Here is a 6,805-nt window from a genome sequence, read left to right as displayed (position 1 = left end):
AATCTTCATCTTTCCAATTTGTTCAATTTTGCAATCCTATTGTATATATAAGTAAGTTTATATTTCTTTGTCAATATTTATGTCCTGTGTTTATTATTGTTCTGTGGTACTTGGTTTATTTATTGTATTTTCTAGAATTATAATAAGGTAAGATTATTCATTTATTCATTATTCAATATATGTATATCATCGTTAGTAGTTGGCTTATTTGTATTTTATTGTTAATATTTGTAAATTTATATTTCATTGTCAATATTCTAAGGTTTTATACATTTTGTAGAAGTGTCTTGTTATTTTAACAATTTTATTAAATATTTGTTATAAAATTTGTCGTTATATATCAGTACTATATGTAGGAGAAATTGCAATCTTTCCAACGGGAATTTCTTTGTAATTGGGACTGGTTCCGAGCAGTTGAAGATTTGTTTGCTTCAATCTTATAGCCTACATAAATTTGTTATCACTAAATTAGATCATCATAAGATAACAATTTCTATTCATTGTATATCAATTTATTTCCTTAATCTTCAGTCAGGCTCAGTCAAGTGGTTACTTCGTTTACTTACTGTAACCTTTCATTAGCGTTGAAATGTTTGACTTCTCCTCTTCCGGAAATCGGAGGAGAGAGGTTAATGACCGCTGACGCCATCCTGACTTTTGGTTAAAATCTTTTGTTTGTATAGATTTGAAATCATGGTATTAAGATTTATAAAATATAATTAAAAAAAAACTGTCAAAAGTTGTTGGAAGGTTCGAGTCTCAGTCAATCTGTGATTTTTTTTTATCATTTTTCCAAATTTATCGGAAAGATAACAATGAATTAAAAGTGGAAAATTAAATTCTATAATCTACGCCAATTTTAAATATGTTTAAAAATAGATTATAATTTTCTATGTTTCAGGGTTAGGGTAAGGCTATAACAAATTTCTACCGTCTTTCATTGCTGACTTTGTGTTTGGGACTGAGGTAACAGATATTCATGATGTCACTGCTATCCAAACTGGCCAAACAATATGAACACGAAACTCGTTCAAAATATTGCATTACATCTTACAGAAATCCCTGAAACTCTATGCTCTATGTGAGATGTATTAATACACCACTCCTACTGAACTTGTCGGTATAACGAGAATTCGGTCGATAAAAGATGGGTAAAAGCGTAAAAACTTTGTTTCGTTTATGATGTTATCGGTAAACTCTTCACCTACATTAAAAGCGATTGTCGGTAAAAATGTTTCAGTTGCAATAATATCTGGGTTATCTTCCTTTAAACGTTCAGCTTGTGAAATTAAGTTTTAATTCTATGTTGTGTTTTCTGATTCGATACGTTTGAAAGGAATTTATTCAAAAATATTTACATTTCTACTGTCACTCCCTTCAATAAACCAGTTAGCCAAACCGGCGTTTATTTTCCAATAACTGTAGTTTGTCACGTGACAATAAGGCGTATGAATACATCGAGAACGAAAACAAGGATTGACTCAAGTTTTTTACCTACGGTTTCGGGTATTTTTACAATTAAAAATAGAGCATTTTGGCGTATTTTAGCAGAAAAGATAAACCAATGTAAATATAAGGAATGAATGTGGATCTTGTTATCGTTATGGGGAAATAAACGCTGGAAAAAGTGGTCTCATACGAAACTATGAAAATTGACCGTATAGAGGTATAAATATATGAAGCAATTTCCCATTTAATAGGAATAATGTTTACTCCAAAAATAATCTGAACAAAAGTTAAGAACCCCTAGCTACCTAGTCTGAGAAAATCCGGAATATATTGAAATGTTTAAACAGGAAATGTGGTGGAATATCTATAGATGTTGGTTTAGATATGTTTGATGAAATGGTAGTACCAATTTTTCTTATATGGTGCGTAAATGAGGTCATACGTACAGTTCTAAAATTGTAAATATGCGGAATAAATTTCTTAAATTTATATTAGAATTAACTAAATATTCATGTACTGCAGCTCTATTGGTAGACAATCAATGGGTACAGTTTATTATGTTAAATGTTTCCGGTATTCGATCAAATTATTATCAAATTATTAACTATGGATGATTGTAGGTTTGCAAATACATGTGTATTCCGTGGTATTTAATCTAGATTTGGCAGGCGAAAAACATGGGCAACGAATGTGAAGACAATTCAGGATATTATTATTATTGAGGTCACTGTGACATATCATTACTACAAGTGTTATATTTATTGACTGACTCATATTGCAAACCGTATGTTAGGTCGCCAGGTTTATATTAATATCTAGGGATCACTCTATTTAAGTGTTATTTCAATCGGGAAAGAAAGGACACGGTGTTGGTTATTGTTGTTTAACTTTTGTGAAGTAATAAAGAAGCCATTTCTCGGAAATCTAAAATTAAACCAGTATATTTGTGATTATTCGTACCACGCTGGGCTTTACATCAGACTTGTTGGTGTTGTTAGTACCTTATTCAATTGTGGTGTTCATATATTAAATATATCAATATAATATCAGGCGTAAATATAATAATATGTATTTTATATTTACACCTGATATTCACAGCTATTGATTGACTGATCCCAATGGTTATTTTACAGGTGACAGTTTTCTATGCATTGTGTTGAGGCGAAGACATTCATGTTGAACTGAACTACAAATTGCAACTTTTGTTTGTATAGATTTGAAATCATGGTATTAAGGTTTAAAAATATAATTAAAAAACAACTGTCAAAAGTTGTTGGAGGGTTCGAATCCCAGTCAATCTGTGATTTTTTTTTTTATCATTTTTCCAAATTTATCAGAAAGATAACAATGAATTAAAAGTGGAAAATTAAATTCTATAATCTACGCCAATTTTAAATATGTTTAAAAATAGATTATGATTTTCTATGTTTCGGGGTTAGGGATAGGCTATAACAAATTTCTATCGTCTTTCACTGCTGACTTCTATTTAGGACATTCCAATTCTTCATCCAATGCCTGTGGTCCCTGAAATTCAAGAACCGGAAATGACCCAGCTCCTATGGTAAAAATATCAGTCCCATTGATTTTGGCAGCATTCGTATTAGGTTGAGGATCTGGATAAGAATTTCCACCAGTAAGGACTATCGTAATATTTGGGACCCCAGGTCGACCTTGGGTCTCTAGCATCAGCTGGGCTGCATCAACTGCTTTTCTTACAATCCCAGGACAGCTATTATTTGGAAAAGTAAGATCACGGATATTTGTCTGCGATTGATTGTGGACATATCAATGCTACCCTCCACAAATTAACTAAAAAGTACGAGACCAACATTTACTGCCGCTGGGTCAATAACAAAATGTTGATGATATGAAATCTGCTATTTGGTTCATATTATCGAATTTAGAAAAACCTACTGATCCTGTTCCATCCATAATAAAAAACTACATCTAGTCCATCTCCACAATTTGTCGCAGAAATAGAAGTAGAAAATAAAAATAAATCTGGCTATTTATATACAAAAAGACAAAGCATCATATTAAATCCAAAATAATTATCGATTAGAATATTTTTAATGATTCGCGTCCGAGTTGAAAATTTCAATTTTGTTTTCAAAATAGCAGATTAAATCCTGTAACAAATAACAAAAAAAAAACCGAGGCTAAATTGGTCCACAAATAGGCTCTAAAGCCTCAAAACCAATTGTGTGCACATTATTCAATATTTCAATTTCGGTTAAGCAAAAATGATGTTTTATATATACACTTTGAAAACTATCACGACCTTATATTAAACAATAAAGCCAGAAATTCTATACCATTTTCGGTTTCTGCTTCATGCGTGGACGAAATAAATAACAAGAAATATTTAAACAAGGCGATTTGCCACGCCACTATCTTACCTAGAGGTTTGCAAATAGGTTTTTGATATTTCTATTCTCCGTCTATACATTCAACTACTTGTTCCATCTCGAATTTATTATCGCATGTAATTGCTATTCCTTCACATGGATCTTCAATGAAACTGGCGTTTTCAACATCAGGATAATTTAAACAATCTGTAAGTTCAATTTTGATATTATTTCTTGTCAACATAAACTCCTGACTCGAAACGATACACTTCCACAATATTATTGATTATTTGTCTATTATAGAAAAGATTGCTGATGATGCATATAGGCTAGTTCAAGTGATATTGGTACTCCAATCTGCAAATTGGAATATTAGAGACTCAAGTCAACCGCTGGGCTTCTAGCTCAGCCTCGTCTAATAATGAATAAGCTAACTGAAATTTCATTCAGTTTTACAAAACTTGAATTCAAAACAGTATACATAAAATAATATTACAAGTTTAGTAGAAATAGTTACTGGCATCTATAAGAATCAGTGTTGTTACGGATGATAACAATACAGAACATAAGAGGTTTTCATGGTTTTAACGTTAGCAATATCAAGACTCATTGATATTATATGTTAAGAGACACTATCTTATGCTACACTTGATCTCAAATTTATTGTAAAGTTAATGTTTCCTTCTGGACAGATGTTGCCTTAATACATATTTTATATCAGCAGACCACCGATGGATATCACACATATATTTTTTTTTAATTAAACACTGCTTTTTAACGAAGGATTGTCATTAAGGTGAGTCAATATTTCACCGTAATATTCTACAGGTCATTATTAGAACAAGAAGATGAATACTAAGTTCTGCGCACAAATTGCAAATATGAGAATTTACAATTATTCAATTACATTAACCCAAGGCCAAAAGAAACTTAACTAATTTGAAAGTGAATTTCAAGAAAAAGGTTCGAAATTGATAATGAAATTGCAGCGTTTCATTTTTTCTTTTGCTAGCTATAAGTTTGCCATTTGATGTGCTGGTTTCGTTGACTTATCAACCTGCTTAGAATATTTAAAACCAATCATTTATATTGTGTTATTTTTTGTATCAGGCAATGGCCCAGCGGTAGTTGGGCAAAGAGGGCAGCCGCCCCTCTCAAACCCTGGTAAAGTTTCTTTTGGCCTTAAGTTTATGTTGTAGAATTAATGCCCTCGATGTATAAATGGATATCGTTTAGATCTTGAATTCTAAAAATTCTTTAAAACAAAGGAAAGGGGTAAAACGTTCAACAGAAGAGGTGAGTAATCATAGAGTAAAATATTAATCCGTTTCTCTTATCCGTTTGCCACATACGGCCCTAAATATGTTGCGTAACTTGGCCGTTATTACAGTGATTTTGTGCTTTTGTTTTAGAAAAAGGTGCGAATATACCCTAAACAGATTTGATAGAGCAATTGGTTTCGAATATTTTAAGATACAATATAAAAGCAGACGTTCTGTGTAAATTAACACAACTTTTACTTAAAGAATATGAATCCAATATACAAATCTGTGGAATTTCATTTCATACAGACACCACAAGAAAGGTTTATTTTTGCATTGCTTGGTACATACAATTATGATAACGAGCATCTAAGATTAAGTTGAAGGGAAAAAAAGAAAATATTTGTTATACAATCAAAGCTAATATATTTGTTGTTTGATAAATATCATTATTTTTTTAATACGAACTGCATGTAACAACACTGGCGGACCTAGCACAATATAGCTTATCAAACATTTCATCGTACATAATATATTTGCATTTCATGAAGTTACGCCTTGATAACTGACTAACTGCACAAATAACTTTGTTCACTTTTTTTGAAACGAAATAAATATATTCATTTTACTAAATCGTGTGTCCACCTATTTAAAAAACGGTCAAAATTGTAGACTTCGTAATGGAATGACAACTCTCACAGGTTCCTCAGATACGTTGCAACTTTCTAGTGGTGTATCTTGTATATTTACTTTAGTAGTGTAGCTTGTATATTTACTCTAGCAGTGGATCTTGTATATTTACTCTAGCAGTGGATCTTGTATATTTACTCTAGTGGTGTATCTTGTATATTTACTCTAGTAGTGTATCTTGTATATTTACTCTAGCAGTGGATCTTGTATATTTACTCTAGTAGTGTATCTTGTATATTTACTCTAGTAGTGTATCTTGTATATTTACTCTAGCAGTGGATCTTGTATATTTACTCTAGTGGTGTATCTTGTATATTTACTCTAGTGGTGTATCTTGTATATTTACTCTAGTAGTGTATCTTGTATATGTACTCTAGCAGTGGATCTTGTATATTTACTCTAGTGGTGTATCTTGTATATTTACTCTATAGTAGTGGAACTTGTATATTTACTCTAGTTGTGTATCTTGTATATTTAATTCTGGTAGTAGATCTTGTATATTTACTCTGGTAGTTGATTTTGTATATTTACACTGGTAGTGGATCTTGTATATTTACTCTAGCAGTGGATCTTGTATATTTACTCTAGCAGTGGATCTTGTATATTTACTCTAGTGGTGTATCTTGTATATTTACTCTAGTGGTGTATCTTGTATATTTACTCTAGTAGTGTATCTTGTATATTTACTCTAGCAGTGGATCTTGTATATTTACTCTGGTAGTGGATCTTGTATATTTACTCTAGCAGTGGATCTTGTATATTTACTTTAGTGGTGTATCTTGTATATTTACTCTAGTAGTGTATCTTGTATATTTACTCTAGTAGTGTAGCTTGTATATTTACTCTAGTAGTGTATCTAGTATATTTACTCTAGTGGTGTATCTAGTATATTTACTCTAGTGGTGTATCTAGTATATTTACTCTAGCAGTGGATCTTGTATATTTACTTTAGTGGTGTATCTTGTATATTTACTCTAGTGGTGTATCTTGTATATTTACTCTAGTAGTGTATCTTGTATATTTACTCTAGCAGTGGATCTTGTATATTTACTCTAG

Source organism: Lottia gigantea (assembly GCF_000327385.1).
Source record: "Lottia gigantea unplaced genomic scaffold LOTGIsca_36, whole genome shotgun sequence".
Classification (NCBI taxonomy): Eukaryota; Metazoa; Mollusca; class Gastropoda; family Lottiidae; genus Lottia; species Lottia gigantea.
Note: the sequence above shows the minus strand (reverse complement) of the source record.